Source organism: Tamandua tetradactyla, chromosome 17, assembly GCF_023851605.1.
Source record: "Tamandua tetradactyla isolate mTamTet1 chromosome 17, mTamTet1.pri, whole genome shotgun sequence".
Classification (NCBI taxonomy): Eukaryota; Metazoa; Chordata; class Mammalia; order Pilosa; family Myrmecophagidae; genus Tamandua; species Tamandua tetradactyla.
In genome coordinates this window covers 22,483,024-22,508,654 of record NC_135343.1, presented here as the reverse complement: position 1 = coordinate 22,508,654, position 25,631 = coordinate 22,483,024, and the positions used below count along the sequence as shown (strand labels likewise).

At 35.0% G+C, this 25,631-nt stretch overlaps 1 protein-coding gene across 21 annotated transcripts in view; it reads left to right on the top strand.

The window, feature by feature from the left end:
* NRXN1 (neurexin 1) overlaps positions 1–25,631 on the top strand; it is a 1,149,661-nt gene that overhangs the window by 773,910 nt on the left and 350,120 nt on the right. Inside the window, exon 1 of one of the 21 annotated variants that reach the window (XM_077134206.1) lies at positions 21,027–21,481. The exons of the other annotated variants lie outside the window; for them this stretch is intronic. The gene's annotated coding sequence lies outside the window, so the exon portion shown is untranslated. Of the gene's footprint in view, positions 1–21,026; positions 21,482–25,631 lie in introns of those variants that run through there. 21 annotated transcript variants of the gene reach the window in all.

Here is a 25,631-nt window from a genome sequence, read left to right as displayed (position 1 = left end):
CCAAAGAAGAAGATCAGTTTATGGGAATGTAATTCCAGATTTTCCCAGGTGGCACTTTAGAGGAGCTGAGTCCAGAAGCTTCAGTTTTCAATTTAGTTCAAGAATACTTCTTTTCTGGCTCTTAAAAAAATGATGTATGTATATATGCACACAAGCATAAGGATGGCTGAATGGTCTGGAAAATTGCAGCAAATAAGTGAATGCAGATTTATTTCTCAAATTGGCAACACCTATTTTGAACTGTGATTTCTCCCCCATCCCTTTAAGATTCAATTAAAAACACATTGTAAGAATACTTTCAAACATCTTAAAGACCATTAGCTTTCAGTGTAAAAGAAAAGTGGTGTAATGAAAGACATTATCAACCATGTGGGTGCTCATGTGTGTAGAAACAGAGTATTCATTTCATTCGGGGGAATGTTTATTAAAAATACAGCATATATATTAAGAGCTTAAAATTGAAACTAGTACAACTTTCAGATTTACAAATCAAAACTGCAATAAACTTTCCAAATTGGAAACAAAGTCACTTTTATAGAATTGATTTTAGTAATTAATTGTCAATCAAGAAATTTTTAACATTTGATATGGTAGATTTTGTGATTTAATTGGTTAAATTCTTCATTATTTTAAGAGTACAAAAAGTCCTATGGTTTTAGGTTGATTTCTAAACTTTAAAGTTATCTGAAGCGGCTTTTCATTATTGAAGACCTGAATGTCACATAAAGAATCTTTCTGGATTCATGTCTTGATATTTGGGGATAGAAGAAAAATGAAATCCAAAGAGAAATGCCAGAAACTATTTTTCAGGGCAAAGAAAAATTAAAAAGGAAAAATTTATCATTGTCAGCATTTCCTTCTCTCCATTCCACTGAAAACATGGTTTGCTGGGGCGCTTCGTACTCAGGAGTCCTATTACATTAAGGGAAAAACTTAAAAGAGATCTTTGGGAAGATCTTGTATTTGAAGGGGGCCAAATTTTAAATTCCTGGAGGGGAAGGATGTCTCATCCATGTTTATAACTCCTCCGCTATCATCAATCACTTGGTTGCTGGCACTTAGTAAGCACAAAGCTAACAGTCTATAGAACAAATGGGCGATGTCATTGCTTCACCTCAATTTTTCATACTATATATCCATCAGCTTTTTCAATTTTTTGGTCCTTAATCCCCTGGTGCCAGAATCAAGCCTTTGCTCAGCAGTACTTTGACTAATGCCAGGCTTATTTCAGAGGTGCTAGGGAATTGCTACATAAAGGGCTATGAGGTGCAAAGGGTCCTATAGGACCCTGCTTGCCATTTAAATTGACCACTTTTCCCTGGTAAAAGGAAACAAATCGGTGATTGCATCAACAAAAATCTGTCCATCTTCAGAGATTTCTAAACACACTTACAGTTTTAGACAAATAGATAACCTCTTAATATATGACATAAATGTTTGATGTATAACATTATGCTCAATGGTGAGTCCATTAATCTCAGAGTCAGGGTAGAATAATAGTTAAGGGGATGAACTCTGGAGCTAGGCTGCTAGGTTCAGAACCTGGATCTCCCACTTACTGGACCTCTCTGCTCCCAAGTTCTCTTAAAATGCATATAATATTTTTAAAAAGATTATTGCATTATATGATGAATATGGAAATACCTAGAATACTGTGTTACACGTGATAAGTGACAAATGTGTTAGCTATTATTGTGCAGGTCTGCTGCCTCAACTAAGTGGCTAAGAATGGCTTAAAGAAAATTAAAAAAAAATATGACCTCTCATGAAAGAATCTGAACATAAAATCTGAGCAGGTGAGGTGACCCTTCTCTCAGAATCTCTAGGACTCTAGGCTTCTTCTGTCTTTTGTTCCACTCACCTTAGTGGTTATCCTTAGTTGTTTGGTCCAGGAAGGCAACTCCCAGGAAGGAAAGAGAGGTCTGAGTTCCTCTTTAAGGGCAGTACTTGAACATTGTCATTACTTCTGCTCACATCCTATTGGCCAAAACCTAGCCCCGTGATCACACTCTGCTGTAGAGGAGACTCAAATATTTGTCTTCGTATTGTGTATCCATGGCCCTTCTCAAAATTCAGTGACCTATACCAGGGAAACAAATGTCTCTGTCATAGATAAACCCACATCAGACATCACAGAAATGGCTTTCTTACCCTGATTTTTTTGGATTGTAGTATCATCAGTTTTCTGTATTGCATTTGGATGCAGGGGAGAAAAGCATTCCTGCATTTTTCAGTCATATGAAAATACACATAACTCAAACCACCATTTTAAACTAAGTTATTTATGGCAACACTAGACTCAGAATGTTCTTAACCAATTTACTTAATCCAGCTTTAACACATTTTTAATACTTCAAACCCAGTTGTTCTTTTGTTAGTATTATTAGCTTTTTCTGATGTCTCTTTGATTTATAAGTATCCATTAAATCTATTCATTCTTCAAAGAATAACTATTCTGATTTCTTTTTTTCTACATCGAATCCTTCCTACCCTCCTTTCTAAAATAATTTTCTGTCTTGCTTTCTTCTCTATTGTCTTCTCTTTCATATTCTGAATAGGTGATATATAAAATTCCCAAATGCCCATTTGGTCAACTTTGTTCTAGGAATCATTATGATATGAGAGTTTGATTCTTGGTCTTCTTTAATCACCTTCATATTTCTTTGAAATCTGTTATTTTTGTCTCTATCCCTCCTAAGCACTAATATCAGAAGCCTTAGATTTGTTCACAAAAGCTTAATGGATTATGGATTGTTTACTCGCCTAGGGAAATGGGTTTATTATAACATCTATTTCAAAAGTACTGGAGCAAAGATCAGCAAGTTTAGTCAGACTCTCTTTTTGTACTTTATATGAGCAAACATGCTAACCACATTTCATCCTTTAACTATTTAACAATGGAAAACAATTCAAATAATATGAAAACATTTGTCAAAAATGAAAGTTATAGGGTTGTGCGACAGTGGCTCAGTGGCAGAATTCTTATCTACCATGCCGGAGACCCAGGTTCGATTCCTGGTGCCTGCCCATGTTAAAAAAGAAAAAAAAAAAAAAGAGTTATTATCTATACTGTGTTTTTAGTGTATATATATAGTATTGTTTATTTGTTGAAGTTGTAATAGAATAATGATGAGCAGCTAAGTGGAAATGAAGTGGTTAAAAAACTTGCTAATTTACTAATCTCGTATTGTCCATGCAGAAGGTATACAGAAATTACTCAGGAAAAAAGCTAACCTTTTTTTCATGTAATAAGTTCAGAAATCCGATTTTTTTCTTCAACTTGGGACAATGACCAGGGAATGAAACAATCTTAGCATTATTTCATTCTGCAAATGAGAAATTGTAAAAATATTCTGGAGAAATATGGTTTCAGATATAGAATAAATGTACTCTTTAATATACCATTTAGAATAAATATATAACAGATGACAGATTTCTAGCTGAAGTAGAAATTCAACCATTCTGCTATATATAGTTCTCCTACTTTGGGTATATATTGGAAAGGAAGAGAAGATTCAATTGTATAAAGCCAGGAATATGCAATCTTCCATATGTAAAAAATAAATCCATAAATAAACCATTTCCTGAAAGGGTCTATGATTATGTAGCCCAATTCCCCAATGTGCTAGCTTAGGTGTTAGATCAATTTTAACCATTATGAAAGAATTGGACTTTTTCTTGCATTATACCAATATCTTTTGAAAATTTCATATCTATGGAAGGCAGGATCATTACACTTGAAAGGTGGACAGGTTACCCATAGACAGTATGCATTATCTGAAATAAATTTTAATTTCTGAAGAAAACTTTGAGGACCTGGGGATTAGCAATAGAGAATACCTCTTATTCATAATAAAGTTTTAAAAATTCTGCAAATAGATAAATGGGTCCTAAAAATAAAAACGTGTATTTTATCAAAGGACCATATTATAAAAGTGAAAAAAGCCCTATGGAATGCAGGAAAATATTTGAAAACAAATATTTGACTTAAAAAATCCCGTAACTCAACAATAAAAAACAAATAACCTAATAAAAAAAATGGGCAAAAGACTTGAATAGACATATCTCTCAAGAAGATGTGCAAATGGTCAAAAAGCACATACAAATATGCTCAACATTATTAGCCTTTAGGAAACTGCATATTAGAACCACAATGAGATACTATTTAATACCCACTAGGAGTGTTACTATTAAAAATTGGAAAATAAGAAGTGTTGGAGAGATATGGAGAAATAGGAACAATCATTCATTATCGGTGGGAATGTTAAATGTTACAACCCTTGAGTGAAACAGTTTGGCATTTCCTCAGAAAGTTAACTATATGATCCAACTTCTAGACATATACCCCAAAGAATTGAAAGCAGGGATTGAACATATTTGCACACTATTGTTCGTAGAGTCATCATTGTTCCTAGTCATTATTCACTATTGTCAAAAGATGAAAGCGAAACAAGTGTCCATCAACAGATGAACAGATAGAAAAAATGTGGTCTATACATACAATGAAATATTATTCATTCATCCAATAAAAAGGGATGGAGTTCTAATATATATGACAAGTTGGATGAACCTTGAAGATATCATGTTGAGTGAAATAAATGAGAGACAAAAGGACAAATATTGTATAATCTCAATGACATGGAATAATTAGAACAAGCAAATTCAGAGTCCAAAACTGGAATAGAAATATGGTAGTTAGAGCTATGAATCCCCCCAAAACATATTCTTAACCTTAGTCCATTCTTGTGGTGTGAACCCATTGCAAATAGGGTCCTTTGATGAGTTTACTTCAGTTAAAGTGTGGCCCAACTGAATCAGAATGGGTCTTCATCCTATTACTGAACTCTTTTATAAGCAGACACATAGAGAAGCCATAGGGTGCAGCCAGAAGTCAGCAGAACCCAGAAGAGAACCACAAGAGGCTCCATGTGCACTGCCATGAGACAGAAAAACCAAGGATCAAGAATTGCCAGCAGCCAGCCCAGGATGCCAATCTGCTGGGAGAAAGTTCACCTCGATGATACCTTGATTTTGGACTTCTGCTAGCCTCAGAACTGCTGACAGATAAATCCCCATTGTTTAAGCCAACACATTGCATGACATTTATTTTAGCAGCTAGGAAGCTAAAAACCACAGGTTACCAGGAGCCAGCTTGAGGGCAAGGAATGGGAATTAATTGCTAAATGGTAAAAATTTCTGTTTGGGGTAATGGAAAAATTTTGGTAATGGATACTGGTGATGGTAGCACAATATCATGAATGTAATTAACCCCACTGAATCACATATTTGGTTGTGGTTAAAGGGGGGAAATTTAGGTTGTGTGTATGTTGTTAAAATAAAAATTAAAAATAAGAATCCAACAACATAGGGTCATACAATACAAGCAGTAAACCCTATTGTAAACTATGATGAACTATAGCTAATAGTTAATAATAATTAATATAATGATATAATAATATTTTTTCATCAATTTAATGAAGTTATCTCAATGATGTACAGTAATAATAATATGAGAAACTGTGCATGGGGGGACATATAGAAACTCTGTGTTTTCTGGATGAGTTTTCCGTAAACTTACAACTTCTCTAATAAAAAACATTTTAGAGAATATAACAGCCTTGCAATGGGCAAGTAATATATTCACAGACAACTAAGCTATATCTTTTTTCCAAACATTAAAGGGTAGAGTAATGCAATGAGGTTTTGTAACAAATGATTAAAGCAATATACTTAGCCCAAATTTCACAAGCAAGGTCTAAGGAATCATTGAATAAGAACACACTTGCTTATTGAGAATAGAATCTCTCTCTCAGAAAGAAAAGGAGGGGTGGATGAAATATCTTTTTCAGGTTCTGAAGTGGACATTTTAAGTTGGTAATATAGCTTGGTCTATAAAGGTCTTCATACATTTAAAGAAGTACTAAGTTTAGCAGGAGTCTTGATTATTAGCCTTGGTATCCCCGTATAACTTTTAGGTTTGTTTGCTGAAGATTTTCCTGGGAATCCCCGGCCCTGGCAAATGTGTGATTAAAAAGTAAAATATCAAAACTAAGGCATGCCAGCCTGTAGGATAGTATTGTATATAAGTAGAAAATTAAAAAGAGAGTACAAAGTGTCTAAAATTTTAATTATTTATATTTATATTCCACTTGGGTTAATTTTTCATTCTTTTCCTTCTTGTAACTCTGTGCCTTTAAAAGAGCATTAATTTTCATTGTAAAAGACACCGAAAAAAGGAGCAAAGAGAAACATCACAATCTGCCTTTTATTTCTTAGAAACAACTTTTATGGCAGCTTCTTCTTTGCGTTAGTTTTTATTTCAAAATCACCACTTTCATCAACTTTATTGTTAGTATTAAAATTAAACTTATTAGGAAAGGTTAAGGGAATTGAAAATTGCTTCCAAGGAAAAGGGGAGAACAAGGAAGAAATTATTCTGAGTCAAACTGTACTATTTATTCCCTAAACATGGTCAAGTGCCCAGTTTTTGTTTTCTCTAATCCTTTGAGGTGGTTTTCTATTTTTCTATTATACAAAGTTGAACTCCTCCTCATTCTTCAAGATCCATCTTGAATTGTCCATTTGAGAGGACTTCCTCAACAGTCTGAGGAAAAAATAATCACCTTTGTCTGTAGCTATGTCAGTTGTTTTTATTGCCATTCTAATCACTTCATTTTATGGTTTAGTTATTCTAATAAAATATAATACCCCAGTTATCCCAGGAATTAGTTGTAAATCTTGGTTAAAAACCACCTGCTGTTTTGTGACACTTGTGGTTCCTGTTATGAGGTGTCAGTGCAGAATGGAAAGAGAAATAAGGCAGACTTGGTTTTTGAACTCAGATCTTGCAAATATTATCTTTGTTCAAATTATGTATAAGCTTGATGAACTTTAGTTTTCACACCTGTAAACTAGAGGCAATAAAATATATTTTATAAAGAAGCTGTGTGGACTAAAGAGAAAATTGTAGATAATCAATGAATATTAGTTCTTATTTATAATCACAGTTCAACTGACAACTCAGATATTCTCTATGACCCTTCATTATCAATGATCTTAAACACAGCTCTTGTGGAAATGGCATGAATTCAGTAACTTTTGAAGCATTTTTTCCCCCACTGATTCACTTAAGACTTCCCTTGTGCAGAAAATCAGATGGGTGAATGACAAGAGCTCAGAAAGCTTTGAGTATAGTAGTTCTGTAATTAAATGTAATCAATGTATAATTTAGCTAAAATGATTGCATATCAAGTAGGCATGAACCTAAGCATTCTATTCATCTTCATATATTCACAGCGAATATGACTAGCACAGTCTGCCTAGAAATGCTCTGCCCACTGAGGAAATTCACCTAGTCTCTGCATCTGGAGTAATGGCTTTTATAAAGCTATCATTCTACATTTTGCATATGCTGGTAATTAAGACAGATTTAAAGGTGCTGCACTATTCAAATAGCTACAAAGTGAATTCCAGGGAAATAACCGTGGTAAACTAGTGAAGCTTTACAAGTAAGTGGTGGTTTGTCCTTGCTCCCAGTTGTCTTTCAGTACAATAAAAATGCAGGATTTGCTGGGTTATTTGTGAAGTGGTCTGCATTGCGGTTTTGTGAGAATTCCCTTATGCCCATTGTGTTCCTTACTCCTTGGAGAGTGATTCTTCACCCTCATTGAAATTTCAAGTTATTTTTGTCAGATTGCCTTTCTAAGTAAGTCTGCAAATCTCCCAAAAGACTGGTTTTGAATTTGGTAAATTAAGCAATGACAGGACAAAACTAAATTCAGAGCCTGCATCTGTGAAAGTTATTTTATAGAACAAGATTGAATTCAACAATATTTGAGTGCAAGTTCAAATTTATTCTACTGCTCATGCTCTTTCTATTCAATACAATTATAGTCGTAAACAGGCTTTTCCCCAAAATGGTAATATTAAGCAACTGTTTGACGTTCCTCATTATTTTGTGATATTTCCATTTGAGATTAGTAGGGAAAAAAATACGAATAATATTGATTAATAATCCTTTATTATTGAAACATTTACCTTGTGCCAGTTTTGTTGGAGTAGATTTTTGTTGGCTTATCTAGGCCCTCTTGCTCCTTATAATCAAAGCATGTGTTTAGGAGATGACCATGTAAACTAAGGATATGATTTGTAGCTGTTGACCTGAAGTTTACAGAATTAATGAGATTTGAAATCTAACAATAATTGGCATTGCATGCAACTTTTCTCAGTAGAGGATAGAGAGATGGCTAGATCATGGAAAATGGGAGCAAGTATAGAAAAATGTCAGAATATGGAATGTGAGACCTATACATGATTCAAACGCTGTCTGGGCTTAAAATGCACACCCAAAGGAATTCCAGTAGTCAATATATTTTGCTCAATACAGTTTCTTATAAGTCCGTAGTCTGGGCTATAGCCAGTCAGTAATTCTTAAGAAACAATTTCTATCCTCTCTTTTTCCTTTGGGGTCTTATTTTCTGCTCTTCCATCATTTACAAGATATAAAATTTTATCTGGGCAGACTTATATTTGAACATTCACTGGAAAATTTTTGTTTTAGTAAAAAGACCCTTGGAAAATGAAAGAAATTCAATGTCCCAATATCTCCTTTTCATTAATTGGTAACAATGTTACTTTGGTCAGAAGCCCCTAAAGTATGTTTCTCATCAAACCACATAGTTCAGCCTGTCCCCAAAAGGCAGAAGGAAATTACTTTTTCTTTAGGCTTAACTCAAATAAGCTTCACCATTTTTTCTCTAGAAAGTCTTTCCTGAACTTTACCTCCATTCCTACCCCAAGGCTGGATCAGTGTCCCCCATGGAGGCACCTATTTAGGTGTCTTTCTCCTTTGCAATGAGCTTCAGAAGGATAGGGATGGAATCTTATCCAAATTCCTGTCTTCAATTCTTATCCTATGACAAATGTTTATTTAATGAACTTATGAATAAATAAATTAATAATTGCTATCTCCCGGTTTCTTTTTATTTTTTATGACAGAATATAAAGCATTATAAGACGACTCCAGAAAATGGTTCTGTTGTTACTCTTTGAAAAGAGTAATGTAATTATTTACAGATAATGTAAATAAATATAACTTTTGTTGTTGATGTTAGACCATAATTGCAACATTGATCTTTTGCTAGAAAATAAAAATTAGAGATAATGTGCATTTGTTGTAAAGATATCTAGAAAGCAACTTAGGCTGTCTTGTCACTCTGCAAAGTATTATAAGTGCATTATTTTTCTCTTACTTTATTCCATAACTTGACTCATTCAAAGGGAATGGCTATGAAATAACGAACCTTTTGTTGAAAGACCTTATCAAAGGGAATGACTATGAAATCGTCATGAACCTTTTTTTGAAACACCTTATCAGAGGTTTTTAGTTTACTTTTAGAAGTTACCTGGAATTACAAGCATTTATTGCAAAGATTCTAATGCTGCTTAAAGTAGAAGTCTTCTGCTGCTGACCTCAGAGCCACATTATTCATTGCCCAGAAACTCAGTTGCATTTCTCTGAACTTTGGCTCTTTCATGTTGCAAAGAGGAGAACCATTTAATTTACTATGAGAAGTGGAAATGAAAGAAAACACAGGAAACCTTCCTAGGGGCCCCCAGCCAGACATCATAAATGACCAGAACATGGTCATGCCACTAGGGATATCATAGCCAATCTAGTGAATTTATCATTTTACCATTTCCCGACTTCACAGGGAGAGCATCGTTCTGGTGGCTCATCTTCCTATCTGTGCTGCTTGCTTCTCTCTCTAATGGCCCTACTGTTTTTTTTTTTTTTTACTGACTTCACCTATGGCACAGAACATCAGCTCAGCGTGTCAGGGAGAGGTTAGCATGACACGAGGGTGGGCATATTATGCACAGGGAACCCCTGTGACACACTTCCATCAGAAATGCCTGTGAACATGGAAGGCACTTTGGATCAAGGTCTATCTGGTATAACTATTTTATGTCTGCTTGGGAATGTTGATCAGAGATAGCTAGGGAGATGGAAGAGAGATGCCACTTGGCCCTAAGTGAGCAGCCAGATGCCAAGCAGGGGCTGAAACAAGATAGCTGTGGGACATTGAGGCAGGCTTGGGAATGAGGGGAGAGGTTGTGGAGAAGCGAGGAGATCATTCAGAGGTCCAGAAAGCAAGAAATATATGAGGCTTGAATGATTGCAGCCACAAAGAGTTGGAGGGTCTATATACTCAGGGACACAGATGACAGATGTGCATGACTGCAGCTGGGTTTTATTCCTTTATGTTGTATTAGCTACACTACATGAAACCAGTCCAATTCATTCCACAAATATTTATCAAGGTTGCCTTCTATTTTAGGCAATATGTTTCTCTCTTTTATTCACTGGCTGTACTTCTGATGACTTAAGATTAAAGACTCAAATCCAAGTCTGATTTGGCATCGTGAAGACTATTCAAGATAATCAAAAGAAAGTTTCTGAAGGCATTGTGCGAAGGTGCACTCCAAATACATTCTGAGCTCTGTCAGCTTCTTTGCGACAAATTTCGAAGTGATTCCTTTGAAGTGAACAGCAGTCATTTTGATCTGTAAACTCTGATATGCTAATGGCAAATAAAAAAAATCTGTCATGTTACTTTTTAGTTATACATTGCCTAAGTCAGTTCTGAAGTTTCTAAAAGTATCAGTTTGTGGTCTTGATCCCAGGTTAGTCCTCCCATAGCTCTTCCGTGCTTTTCTGAAGTGGGAGCAGCAGCCCTCTTAGGGAGTGATCAGTTCTGACTGACACAGAACCCTCCTTTAAATTGATAAGAATACCTGTAGTCACCTGTGGAAGGATGAAAATGACCGGCAGTACTTTAAATCAGGGATCATTGGCAAACCTTTGTGTCAAGGGGCAGACAATAAATATTTCAGGCTTCGCTAGCCAGACAGTCTGTCACAACTATTCAATGTTGCTGTTGTAGTGTAAGAGTAGCAAAAGATTGTAAAATATGCAAAAGGATGAGTGTGGTGGTGTTCCAATAAAACTTTATTTATGGACCCTGGAATTTGAATTTTATGTAATTTCATGTCAAGAAATATTACTCTTATTTTTGATTTATTTTTCTTTTCAACTGTTTAAAAATGTAAAACCCATTCTTTCCTCACTTGTAGTACAAAAACAGGCAGGTGAGATTCAGCCCCTAGACCTCAGCTTGCTGGGTAGCTTTAAATGAAGAACCAACATCTAGGAATTTCCAGTGAAACGGTGGTAAACTGCAGGGTGGTTTGTGGAGTTGGGGCAGTTTCCAGGAGCTATGCTGTGGGTGTATTATCTGCAGCCCTGGTGTAAAGCATTTAAAGAGTGCCATTAAGGTTTAATAAGCTGGCTATGAAGCAGTATTGCTGTGCATTAGAACCTTTACGTGGTTGCTTTGAGAGTGATTTTTACTCAAGGCTCTGCAGTCCTCGTAAATAACAATGGTCCTTTGGAGGCTTTTTTGTTTAGATGAAACAGAGTGCTAGAACCTGTGACTTAAGTTCCAGGACACACCAACTAAATTTGCTCTTTTGAAATAAAAGTCAGGTTGGATTTATTTAGAGATCTCACCCTTCTGAAAGAAATATTACAACAATATGTTTGAAAGAGTAGGACACGTGCCACTTGAAAATTTGGCAGGGCTCTGGCATGGTTAAATTACTTCAAGCTGATACTGGGAAAACTCCTGTGTGACTCATAGGAGGGTGGCATTTCCTGGCTGCCTGACTTGCAGAGGTGACTGCTTCTCCAGAGTGGGTTTATGGGTCACAAAGACCACATTAACATCTGTCCACCTTGGCATTTCCCTGACCAAGCGTGGACTATTTAATAAATTCCTGCAAAACTGGCCAAATGCCCTACGGTGAGTAGCTCAGAGTGGGTGCCCAAGCAAACAGTTGAGAAGACAACCTTATGCTAAACTCCTCCCTCATTTTAAAATAGTTCTGTGTGTTTCATTTTGGTATTTGGAGGAAGAGGGATGCTTTGATAGATGCAGAGTCTAGGAAAGCAAATCAAAACAAGGCAGGATTATTTGTTGAACTATTCAGTTCCTGGGAGTGGAAAAGCACATAAGCCAATGTTTCCTAACATCCAATTCAACCCCCTCAATTCAGAGCCTTATTATTTTTTTCTTTCAACTTGATGGTTCAGCTCCAGAAACAAAATGAAAAATCCCTCTCCCTCCTACAGTAAGCATACACTGGCATGATTACACTGGTGGATTTCTTTCTGCTGTCTTTCTAGAAATAGAAACATGCTGGTACCACGTATCTACATTACACTCACATTTGACTGGTAATAGTACCTCAGTTGCAGGAAAATGGGCCCTGAGATATAATGTAGAGCTGGCAAAGGTCCCTTTGCCAGCCTCACTTGGGCAAAGCACTCATTCAGTCAGACTGTCAACCTCATAAAGCCAAGTGCTGTCTAGAATAGCTCCATTCATTTCTTTGCCCCTTCCTTTGTCTAGTGGAGATCTCATGTTAACAGTGTTGTTTATTTCTTTAAAACCTAATTCCATTTCTGCGTTGGTCTACGCCATCTTTCCTATAACTTCAAAGCAATCGGCTATCACGTACCCACCCAGCCCTTCAGTTTCTCACTGCTCCAAGGTAGGTGTGTGAATTCGGAGCCTTTGCTTCCTTCGTGGAAATCCCTTGCCCTGTTGGCTAGAGAACATAAGAAACTAGCACTATCTTATTTATCTTTCCACAGACGTCATTTGCTCTGTTTTTTAGCCAAAAGCGATGCTCAAACAGGCAATTGTCATGATGACAATAAAGCATAGGCCTGTATCACACTTACCCGTTTACATCAAGGAACCTCCTGCACCTTTTGAACGAGCCATTTGGAGAGAAGTGTGGCACTTGAAAATCTTTATTTTTCTTGCTCCTTTCCTTCATATAGAACAACCCATGCAAAGCAAAACAATTGAATAAATTGTTTTTTATTTAGCAGTTGGCAAGGAGGAATGTCTTCAATTTTGGGTAAAGTCCTGGGTAAATGAAATAATTAAATTCCACATGAATCTCTTCTTTGGGGGGGAGTGCTACTCATTTGTCATTAATTATCTTGCACAAATTATTTCCACCTGATGATTTTTTTCCTTTCTTGGTTGTAAATTTGAATTTTGAGAGTTTGTAGCAAAGATAATAATTTGGTGCTGTTTTTTTTTTTTTTTCAGAACAAATCTAAAAAGTATTTTCACAGTATTATACTTTACCATGCTGCTTGATTATCTTTTAAAACCACCTTCCTTTGCATTTAAAAATTAATTTATAGTAGTTTCTTAGCATATGGTGCTAACAACTAGGTTTGCTCAAGAAACATTATTGCTATTTGATGTTTAAAATTCTGAATGTTGCCTTTTTCCTCATAAAAAATTAATGAATTTACCAAAGGTTCGCTGATTTGGAATGTATGGATATCATATTTCCTTCCCGTACATTGAATTCAAGCATCTTGATCCTATTTAAAATCAATAGCTGTGAGGTGCTGTACATATTATAGATAAGTGATTTATATACATAGTTATTTATAAATGACATAAATGTGTTTGTAATGCATATATTTGCAATAAGTATTTCAGTTTAATTTAAGACCTTGGTTAATTTAGCCTACCCTGAAAATTCATTGCTAATATTAAATTGCATTTAGAGTTATAGTGGGATGACACTTACTGTATCAAGAAAGAAGCCAAATAATATAGAGAATCAGTGAATACACCTAGCACTTCATGGCTTTCTAAGAAGGTGTTTCTTCTATTCATCCAGCTTTATTTCATATGATCATATGAAAGGACAGTGAATAAGGGAAGCTTTCTATGGAGAATATTTGGGGAAAAAGACATTCCTACTACAATTGTTTCTTTGTCCTAGAAGAGAATTTCGTCATTAAGGGGGAAATCAGTTACCCAACTTCAGACATTTTGACTGCATTGTGAATGGGAGGGAGCATCCTAAAGTCACATCTTTTAATAAATAATAGCATCTAATGTGTAAAATTTCAATTTATTTGGTGACCAGTCCTTGCTTTTTTTTTAATTGCAACTGTAGGACTCTGCAGTTCTGCATTCATATGTATAATTACATTCTTAGCAATTGACCCCACTTAAATGTCCTACAGTCTGCTTCAATTCAGGATTTCTAAATCCAAGCTAACTTTCCATCCAGTTCTGTATCTCTTTCTATTTCACTGTATTATCAGTCACCAGTAGGCCTCCAAAGTCAGAAACCCAGAAATAGTCCTAGTTTCTCATCTTTCTCATTTGCTTCTCTCATAGCCTAGTTAATTGCTGCATCTTGTCCATAGCTTTTCCCTAATATCGCTCCATCTCTATTCTTCCTTGCCATTCCAACCAGCTCTTAGTCTAGCGATCTACTTCTTCTCACTAGGATTACTACAACTGCTTTGTTCTACTTTGCTAGCTGCTGGAATGCAATATACCAGAAACAGAATGGCTTTTAAAAAGGAGAATTTAATAAGTTGCTAGTTTACAGTTCTAAGGCCAAGAAAATGTCCCAATTAAAGCAAGTCTATAGAAATGTCCAACCTAAGGCATCCAGGGAAAGATACCTTGGTTCAAGAAGGCCAGTGAAGTTCAGGGTCTCTCTTTCAAGTGAGAAGGCACATGGTGAACACAGTGAGGGCTTCTCTCTCAGCTGGAAGGGCACATGGTGAACATATCATCATCTGCTAGCTTTCTCTCCTAGCTTCTGGTTTCATGAAGCTCCCCTGGGTGGCAGTTTCCTTCTTCATCTCCAAAGGTCGCTGGCTGGTGGACTCTGCTTCTTGTGGCTATGTCGTTCTGCTCTCTCTGAATCTCTTGTTCTCCATAATGTTTCCTCTTTTGTAGGACTCAATAAACCAATCAAGACCCATCCAAATGGATGGAGACATGTCATCACCTAATCCAGTTTAACAACCACTCTTGACAAAATCACATCATCTAAGGCGATGATCTGATTACAGTTTCAAACATACAGTATTGAATAGGGATTATTCTATCTTTATGAAATGGGATTTTGATTAAAACATGGCTTTTCTAGGGGGCATACTTCCTTTCAAACCAGCACATGCTTCCTTACAAAATAATCTTTCTCAAGTTTTATGCCTCTCCAAATCATTCTTATATCTTTATCCCAGCATTCCACAACCTTGGCACTATTGACACTTTGGGCTGAGTAATTCTTTTCTGTGGGTGCTGTCCTGTGCATTGTTTAGCAGCATCCCAACCTCTACCGCTAAATGCAAATAATACTTCTTCCTCACTTTCACGGCCAGAAATATGCCCAGGCAATGCTAAATAGCCCCTTGGGACAAAATTGTTCCCACTGGACAGCCCCATTGTTAAATACAATTTCCTGGCAAATAGGTATTCAGTAAGTGTTTGATAAAAAGATTATTCATTTGATGCAATATTGTTACGCATTGTTTAAAAATCTGATTGAAGGATGTCCTTGAGTTTTAGTTTGGACTGGACATTAAATTAAGCCTCAAAGACGTGTTTAGGTTATGGAGCAATGTTATATACTTTTCACTCCCTCTTTGTACAATCTACATCTGCCCTCTACTATTTCAATGTCCTTTTCCCAACTGTAGGGTGGCTTATCTCCCAAATTCAAATTATGAGGTTATTTTTAAATTGAGGTATCAGGATATGATATCCAGAAATATTTCTAGCTTATCAAAGGAAAAAAGTAATACATATTAAATAATATTTTTTAATACCACCGCTTACATTAATAAAGTGAACTGCAACATATGGGAAATTGAAGCTGGTTATCAGCAACTAGCACTTATTTTCATTTGTTTAAAATGTACTTTTATCTAACATGTGGTAAACACTGAGAATGATAAAATATGGACCAGATCATTCCTTCATAACATATTTGTATCTTAATGAAGACTGCATCTTAGGGTCAGATGGTACAAAGCAAATATACATGTGCTGTTTTTAGTTATCTTCCCTTTGTTGCAGCTCCCATCTTAGGGAAATGAGACTTGTTAATATGTAGACAGTGTTAATTCTGGGCTGTGTCACGAAGAGAACCTTCCTTTAAATACTGATTAGAATATAAAATAAATATTGCATCAGCACCCTTTTGGGACAGAACAATAACGAATCTTGATCCATTTGTTGTTACCTTTCCCATAATATTTTTCATGCTTTCCTGTATTAATGGCATCATAAAATGAATAGTGAAGGATTAACTATACTTGTCCTGCCACTTTTGGAGACAAGAATATAGAAAGAGAAGATGTTGTTTAATTAATTTTCAATTCAGGAAATTATAGGAAATGATATTAAACATGAGCCATAAGTGCACAAAGCATGTAGGCAGTGACTCTGAATAGCTTTACCACATAGTCCTATGGGTTTTTGTTTTTGTTTTGTGTTCTTGTTGTTTAAAAAAATTGAGCTTCAAGCTTAATGAAATAATATTATGAAGAATTTGCAATCCTTTACTTACTGATGAGCAGGATGTTTAGAATATCATATATTTAAATATATATTTAGAAGGTCGTAGGGAGATCTATTCATTAATTCTTTGGACTTAAATCCCAAAATCAATTCTTAAGTCTATATAGTAAAATATTGATAACTATCACTACAATAATAATAAGTGATGAGATTATTACACAATGCTATATTATATCTTAGGGGCTAAGAAGAATTTCCTGATTAGTTAGAATGTACTGAATTTCAAACTCTGATTTTATCTTGCTGCTTCCTTCTAAGATCATGTAAATTCATATATATATCTTTGAAGCACTTTTTTTTAATTATACAGCAATCACTTTTCCTCACGATATTTGAATGTGCTCGAACAACAATAAGAGGTATAAGATTTTTCTAACTTATTAGTTTGGTCGTTTGACTGTTTTTTGGTTTGTCACTTTGTCTTTTATCCCTTTGAAAACAGTTATGACATATTCATGCATTAGGATGCCCCATATCGACTGGTTGATTTCTTCCCTTACTAGCTTATTGGGTGATTGCCTTACATAAATTTTCTACCTGAATTGCATCATTAGTTTTAGAGGTACAAACTCAGAGTATCTATTGCTAATGTTTCAAGTTTTTATTTTCAAATAAGGTATTTTATAGAATGTCAAAATGAACTCCATTTATTGAAAGGTGAGCTGAATGCATATATTGAAATCCTTTTTATATGGATCTTGCTGTAGAAGTATGTTTGATTCATCAAATAATGTCCTAGCAAGTGGCATGCAAGTAAAACAAACTCCAAAGTTATAGAAACAATCCATGTTAATTTCAGGAAATTATTTCTAAAAGATTTTTTGTGTGTTTTGAAACATTTAAACTACTACCTGTTTTCCTTTTTAAAGTAAAATTTTAATAAGTCTCGAGTGACAATTTTTTGTCTGTATTAAGTTGAACAGTCTAGAATTGGGTTGGAGAGTAAGAATAAAGTGAAGCGAATGCTTTTGCTAACTGCAGTGTGTTCTGTAGGCATTCTCCTCGGTGCTGGGGAAATGATGAAAACAAAACTTCGTCTTTGTCCTATGGAGTTTCTGGGCCATTATGGGAGATCACCATTATTAGAATGATCCAAAGTATGTAATAATTGTAAAACCATGGTAACTGTCTTAGAGAAAGAATTTAGAATGCTATAAAATCACATAAAAGGAGACCTTTATCTAGTGTGGGAGGGCAGCAAAATCTTCCGTAGAGAGGTATCACTTCAACTATGGATGAGTGAGTTAATGAGACAAAGTGGGGAGAAGTGCCAGATAAGAGCTGCCAGTCTAGAGATACCAGGGGCACTGGCCTTGAAGCATGGAGGGAAGTAACACTTGTAAGGAACTGAAACATTGTTGTTATTCTTTATCAATGACTGCTGACTGAGAATCCACAGCAGTCACTTTACTAGAACTATGTAAGATGATCACCAGAATTCCCAAGGGAAAGCACTCACTGATCTTGCAAGTTCGGTGAAAACTCATAATTAAAGAAACCCACAGAACCGTTTGTTGTGCATCCTTTATGCTTTTGTTGATTTGGGGAAGAATTAATGAAATACACATTTCTCTTAATTTGTATTCTGGGTGAAGAAGTAAAGCAAAAGGAGAGAGAGGGAGAGGGGTGGAGAAAAGGAGGGGGAAGACAGAAATAGATAGATAGATAAATACACAGATAGAAAAAGAGAGAGAGAGAGAGATGGATTTGCCTAGAGTTCTCCAAATCCAGCTTTGAGAATGAGCCTGGGGTTTCTGATCAGAATGGGTACAAAGGAGACAGGCACTGTTAATAAAGGCCACTGGAGATGTCTTTAGATACAGAACACATTTGGATAGAAAATGTTGCCATTACAGGAAGAACATGTATGAAATCATGGGCTCTAGTAACAGATTCAAATATGTGGCAGTTATGTGTAGCAGAAAAGGAAAAACTTAAGTAAGCTAAGAAATCCATCACAGCTATTTGGAACACCTGATGCCTTTCCATTTAAGGAGTAACTCGAGTGAAATATTAAAGATTTTGTTAATGCATGCGTCAGTCATCTCTGCTGACATCCCATACACGGTTCAGCTTCTTTGTTCAAATTGAAGCCTTAAAATTCTGTACCAGAAAGGAAGTTGTTGAGCCATTTGAGCCTGTGCATGCTGTATTTTTAAACAAGAAAGATGCTTAAGATTGTAAACAGACTAAACATTTTTAAAGGAATTTTATTCCTTCCTTACGTCTCCATAAAAATACATACTACATTTAAATGTGTCTTAAGGGAAGGTAGCTTTTTATTTTGTTGAAGAAAAATCATATGCTTTTCAAAACATCCTAGTAATTGGTTCTTTTCTATTTATAGAAAAAAAAAAAACAAAAATGGCGATAATAACTAACATTCCTATCATATTTTATGGTTTACATAGCAATTTTACATTCATTATCTTCTTTGACAATCATTTCATGTCTTCATTCATTCAAACCCTACTGTGTGCCAACCATCATGGGAAGCTTTTAATTCCACAGTGAAGAAGAGGGCACTGCATTTGTCTCTGCCTTTACAGAGTTTACTAGTCACAAAAACAAAAGAAACTAGCTTACACTTGTTATTCCCATTTTACAGATAAATTATCTATTTGGGAGATTTGAGGTATCCCATGGTAAAAGAGGTCTATTTTGCTTATAACTTTAGCCAAAGAAGATGATGATTTGATTATACATTGACTTGAAAACAAAATTAGAATTGATGTTGTTAATTGATAAATTCCTGACACTTCAAACATGTCTCTCTGTTTGCCTCATCTAACCAAAATTATTTTCTTGCTTTAGTCATCGTATTGTGAAGCATTGTTAACTTGGATTTTATTGGGAATCTAGATCTTAAGTGATAATTTGAGTGAGTGTGCATCAAATATTCAGGAAAAAATCAGCAAATTTCAAATTGGTAGTTGGTACCTCCAAAGAACTCATCTGATTTCATAATATGAAAGGAATTGATATAAAAACAGGAAGTTAACCATGTTACCAAGATTATACCATTTATGGGAAACTTTGAAATATTCCTTAGTTTGAACTGCGATGAACCATTAAAGGTACTTCATTTTGCCTCCAGAGGGCTCTGTCTAAAATTAAAATTAAGTATAACTGTTTGATCTTTAGTCGCCTGAATTACTGAGTTAATTGAACAATTGATTTTCTTTATCCTTGAAACTCTTTGTAAAAGGGGACCTCTGCACTTCCTTAGGACAGTGACAAGGAGCACATTTTTATGATCAATAGAAATTAAAAGTCATTAATTTATGCTATGACATTGAACAATTCACCGGGCATTTTCCTACATGTTTTCTCAATTGATTGCAAATAACCCCACACAAATTTTTAAGTTACTTTACAGTGATTAAGAAAGCTACAATTTGAGACCAAGCAGAGGGACATTTTTATGCCACATTTTCATTCCTGGCTGATGGAAAACAGAACTCTGAATCCCATTCATATTCTCAACACAAGGAACAGAGCAAGGTTTTGATAATGCAGTTGTCATTTTTACTATTAGGGATTTTAAAATACAAAATAATAAATATGTTATTTATCTGGTAAGATTACTCCCAAATGTACATATTTTAAATATTTACTTAGCTTATTCAAAATAGTTTCTGAGTTTCTAATACTTAAAACAACAGGTTTGGGCGGTGCAATGGTGGCTCAGTGGCAGAGTTCTCACCTGCCAAGCTGGAGACCTGGGTTTGATTCCCGGAGCCTGCCCGTGCAAAAAAAAATACAGGCTTGTCCGTCCCTTGGGCACGTCCGTCCCTTGGGCACATCCATGTTAACCTCTCTAACATGTACTCTGTTTTTTTAATGAACCCCTCTTTTAATAATTAAAAAAACAGCAACAGTAATAACAACAACAAAAAGATACAACTGAAACAAACAAACAATATAACCTCTTTTCATAAATCATATTCTTCCCTAAGGAGAATCTCTGTAAAAGCATCTGATTTCCCACTTTGGACCTGGGTATTGATTTACAAACCTTCAGCTACCAATTAGCAAGCTTCAAAGAGTCTGAGTTATGGCCATGCCTGTGGTTTAATATTAACAGACTAGTCACCATTTTAAACTATATATACCTTATATCTTAGGTTAGTCTCCCATTATTCTTCAGGGTAAATATCATCCCCATTTTAAAGATGAGGAGACTGAGAGTCTGATAAGTTAACTACAGTTTGAGATTAGGTGGCTAGTAAGTGTCAGAGTTATGATTTCAACCCAAGCACACTGGACCCCAAAGGTTGAGGTTCATTATGTTCTATGCAGCATGGTTACATGGTTAATGTGGACCTGATAAGTGAAATTTCAGAAAGAACAGTAGATATCTGACTCAAAGTACTACTTGTTTAATGTGATCTTATTAAGAATCATCTTGTAAAGTAATGAAGCATTTTAATGTGAATAATTGAATTCTAGTATATTTATTTTGTAAATTTGGCTTTTCATAGAGCACTTTTTCTTAATGGGAGAAGAGCTGAACTAAAATTCCAAGATAAATTAACATTTATAGTTAGAAGTGAGTAGCTTAGTGTTCACTGCCATTTTCAATTATTTTATACTTTTTTTGGGATAATGACGTTTTCAAGTTTATGTTCACTTGAACTTTTCTCCATTTTCTTTTGCAATTTATGACTCATTTAAAATATTTTTTTCTCTCCTAATTTGAAAATGATTCCTGGCAATTTATCAGCAGTAAGAACTGCAAAGCAAGTATTTTATCCTTCCATGTAGTCTGAAAACAAGCACTAAAGCTTTGTGATAATCTTTAATAAGATGGCAATATACATTTTCATCAAAATTGCTCCATATGTTATTCATGTAAATATTTTAATTATGAATAACAGCTATTGAATGATGAGCTTAGTGACATCATAATGGGGCAAAAAATATATAAATGGTCAACATTAGGTGGTAAAGGAGGCCAGATGCTTGCAATATTTTTGGTATTTTGTCTCAAGGTTTGCCTGTTTTTTTACTAGTGTCAAAAATATTTTGCTAACTTGTTAATCATTGTACATATTTTATTGATACATTTTGTAACTTTCAAACATTAATTATTTAGATTGAATTCGCTTTCCAGTTAAATGTAAAATGTTGGCACCGTTATTATTATAAACTTGATGATGACCAATCTCTTTAGTGCAATTTGATAGATGTGAATGTTATCCGACAAGCAGCTAATGTGGTCATTTGGAGGATGAGGTATAAGCAGTAATACCAACACTGTCATTTCTATTGTGGATAGGCCAGTTATTTGAAGAGTGGTTCTCAGGGAATAGGAACATGTTAGCTGATAGGCACTGACAAATGATGCTACAGATGTCAGTTGTTTCTTTGAACACACCTTTATTTTTTTAAATCTCAAAATGTGAAATAGAGACAGAGTAACTCAAACTTGGAGGAAAAGTGAATGAATGGTTTGTGGCATAATTTGATAAGCCTTACATTTTTAACTGAGGAGTTATTCTTTTAAGAGGGCTCCCTGTTTGTAATATTTGTTTTTAATATTTGTTATGTTAGGCCAGTGAACTATGGTTAAGTTCATTTCTATTTTAAATAGTTCCATTTCTTCCTAGAATTTTCCCAAGAAGTCTTGAGACTGTTGCTTCTCTAAACATGCTCACCATCCTTACTGCACTCTCGTTCAATGCCACCCTATTCTTCGTTATTTGAAACACCAATGTGGTCATTTACTCATTAAGGCCACTTTCATCTTTCCATTTTGATGCTTTTGTAGATTTTTTTTCTGACAAGGTAAAATAAATGCCACCATCATTCAATAAATACAAAAGCCCCATAGAGGATTTTTATTCACAAAATACAGTAGCCCTCAGTGACATTTTGGGCCCAATTTAAATTATTTCTTTCAGATTATAAATGGTACATTGGGACATATTATTATGTGAGATACTATCTATGGTAAATGTGGATGACACTGACATTGTTTGATGTCCTTACAGTAACTGGTGCCTTGATTGTGCTGAAAATTTAATTTCCACCCATTGTGTTTTTACTTTTTCCCTTTAATATTGTGATAAGTGCATATTTCTAATCATGGTAGAGTATATGGGTGTGAGGCAAGTAGAAAGGTGTATCAAAAACCTAAGGAGGAAAAAAAAACCTAAGGAGGGCAATGCAATGGTGACTCAGTGGCAGAATTCTTTTCGATTCCTGGAGCCTGCCCATGCCAAAAAAAAAAAAAAGATGAGGAAAAATGAAGATGGGAGGATTCAGTTTCCAGCCCTCCCCCCAGAAATCCCTATGCCTTGGGTAAACTTTACCAGTAAGCAGATACATAACGCTTGGTTTTAAAGGCACCTTGTGTTTTACTTGTGTGTAGTGAAATCAGTCTAGCTCTGGTCCATCATGAGTATATCCTACTATAGAGTATACTTGTTGACTTTTCTTTTGAGTTTGTTGCTAAAAGCTAAGATAGCCCACATGCTGCATTTTTATAACCTCTAGACTTAAAAATTGAAATGAAAAATCAGATCCTTATTGGTTTCCTCCTTTGTGTCAAACAACATGGGCTCCCCTCTTTCTTAGTGAAGCTGGCAAGCAGCAGGCAAAGTCTCCTGCTTTAGACGGTTTTTTCTCCAGCTGGGGAAAAGTCAGAATTCCTAACAGCAGGCTCTGTTCCCCTGTGGATCCTCAGTCATATGTATCTTCTGAATACAAGTGTTAGGCCTTTTTGTTGTTGTTGTTAGATAGCTGTGTAGTTTTGATAAGATGAAGGATTGTGTGCCAGCATATAAAAATTGAACTGAAAATACTTACCACCCTCTTAGAATCAAAAGAGGCATCAAGGAGCATTTTTCTTACTGCCATTTTGAGCATCTCACCTTTCTTTTGTTGAGTAAGTGCTGCTTGAATACATAGGCTATTTTCCTTCAAATATTTCAATTTTTCAGTTTAGTCTTGTTTCAAATTGGCCGGCAAAATTGCAGAATTGTGTTTTTGCAAGGTAGTAATGAGCTATCACAGGATCATTATTATCATCATGAAACACACTGATTGAGTGATTCAATTTCTTTTGCAGTGTGCAGGGCACATTAAAAAGACATGGTCTTTGATATTGCTGTTATAAAGCCAATTCATTTCTGATACTCAATACTTCCATTAATAACAAGCTGCCAAAAATCCAGGAGACTAGGATTAGGCAGTTTTCTTTTTAAGTTTGTAGAAGTTATATTTAGAGCAAATAAAAGTTCAATAATTCACAAAAACTTACAGAACTGATTCTGCCAAGATGGGGTGAAGACTGAATATATAAATTAATTAGAAGGGTCTCCAAGGAAATAATAATTCATGTGCAACCTAATGTGTTAGTGTGTTAGGGAAAAACAAAAGTTGAGACTGGAACCCAATCCTTTGAAGTAAAGGTCAAGGGTGGGATCAGTAGTATCTTCGAAGCTATTTAAAAGACAACCGCTAGCTATGCATAGATTCATTTTCAGTCTGAAACTTGAATATTGAAAAAGAAGAGAGTTTTGAAAAATATACTGCATTTGAACTTTTATGTGAATATTTGCCTTTAATATTTTTAGAAATCCAAAGCACGTGCTGAATAAAGCAAGTTAGACTAATATTTGGCAAATCAAATCTTTGTTGAAGTTACAGTCTGCAAATTTTTATTGATTTTCATAGAATTTTTATAAGCTATAGTTTCTCGCTGCAGTAATCATCCCTCTAGCTAATAACACAAGGCTTAGGCAAGTAGACTTGGTCTATTATTTGCCTGTTCATTTATTTCCCATTCAAGCAATTTTCTTCAACCGTCACTCTTGACATCCAAATGTGGTAGTTCATGGGAAAAGATAGCACTCTTGTCCAGTAGCTTCACTTCAATTATTGAGGACCTCTAAAGGAACGGAACAAATGGAGTAATGATATTCTTGGTGTTTAAAGCAACTGTTTTTATTTTGTTCAGTCTATTTTGCAGAACCCATGGTCAATACCTTGTCATTCAACACAAATGAAGTCCTTTAAGTTGTCTGGCATCAATTTTGTTACACACGCTACACTTCTAACCTGAATTAAGGATACAGAAAGAAAATTGGTTGTGCCAAAACCTGTTTTTAATTTTGACTGAATTCACTTCTCCAGAGTTGGACACCAGGTTTAAAGGCTTGTTTAGACAATGTAAACTAGTAACTAACTTTTTGACTGTTTTTTTTTTTTTTTTTTTACCTGATGGAGATTGAAGCACAATTCTATTATTTGTTAATCTTCAGAGTGTGAACTGCATTATCCTATGCTCATTTTACAGATGAAAAAATGAAGGCAATGTCTTTAGAACAGTCTAGGTAAATTTTGCACTTATGAGTATTGTTATTTTACAGAGATTTCATTTGCTCTCCCCCCCCACCTTTATTTCTTTTTTAAGCTTTTCAATTATCTCTCTTAAAATGTTAATCCTAAGTGAGGTTACCTTAGACCTTTGGATTTCGTAGCTAAATATTAAGAATGTCTCAGCTAATATATATATATATATATATATATATATATATATATATATATATATATATATAAACATTTTCAATATTTCCTAGATTAGCTACCTCTAATTACATTAAACATAGCAAATTTATACAAATCTGATATGTTTCAAATAAAGTTAAATTTAGCAAAGGGCTATAGAAGTGAGTTTTGTACATTAAAAATACCCGAGTTACCAATAGTCCTCTCCCACCCATGAAAACATACAAACAATCCAGGATGTTCCTCTGGCCACATTTTTGGGGAGAATAGGTGCTAAAGAAGATTTTGCATGATTTGGGGTTAAGTGATAGAGAAATAGAAGACATTAAGAAAAAAAAAAAGGAAAATCAGAACTGTTTAAAGGAAATGACTTGGGAACAAACTCTAAATCAGGGTTGACCTAATTAAACTAGCTACTTACATAAATGCATTTCAATGATCTGTTTGATGAAGTCCTAGAAATGTAATTGCAATTGCTAGAGGAAAAGAGCTGTGTGATTGACAGTGTGATACATTGCCAAAATTTCCTTCAGTGTGCTAGTATCCAAATTTTTCTTCCTTTAAACGTGATTAAATGTGTTTTTCACACCCCCTTTGTTAAACTTGTTGCTATTTACCCATCTGACT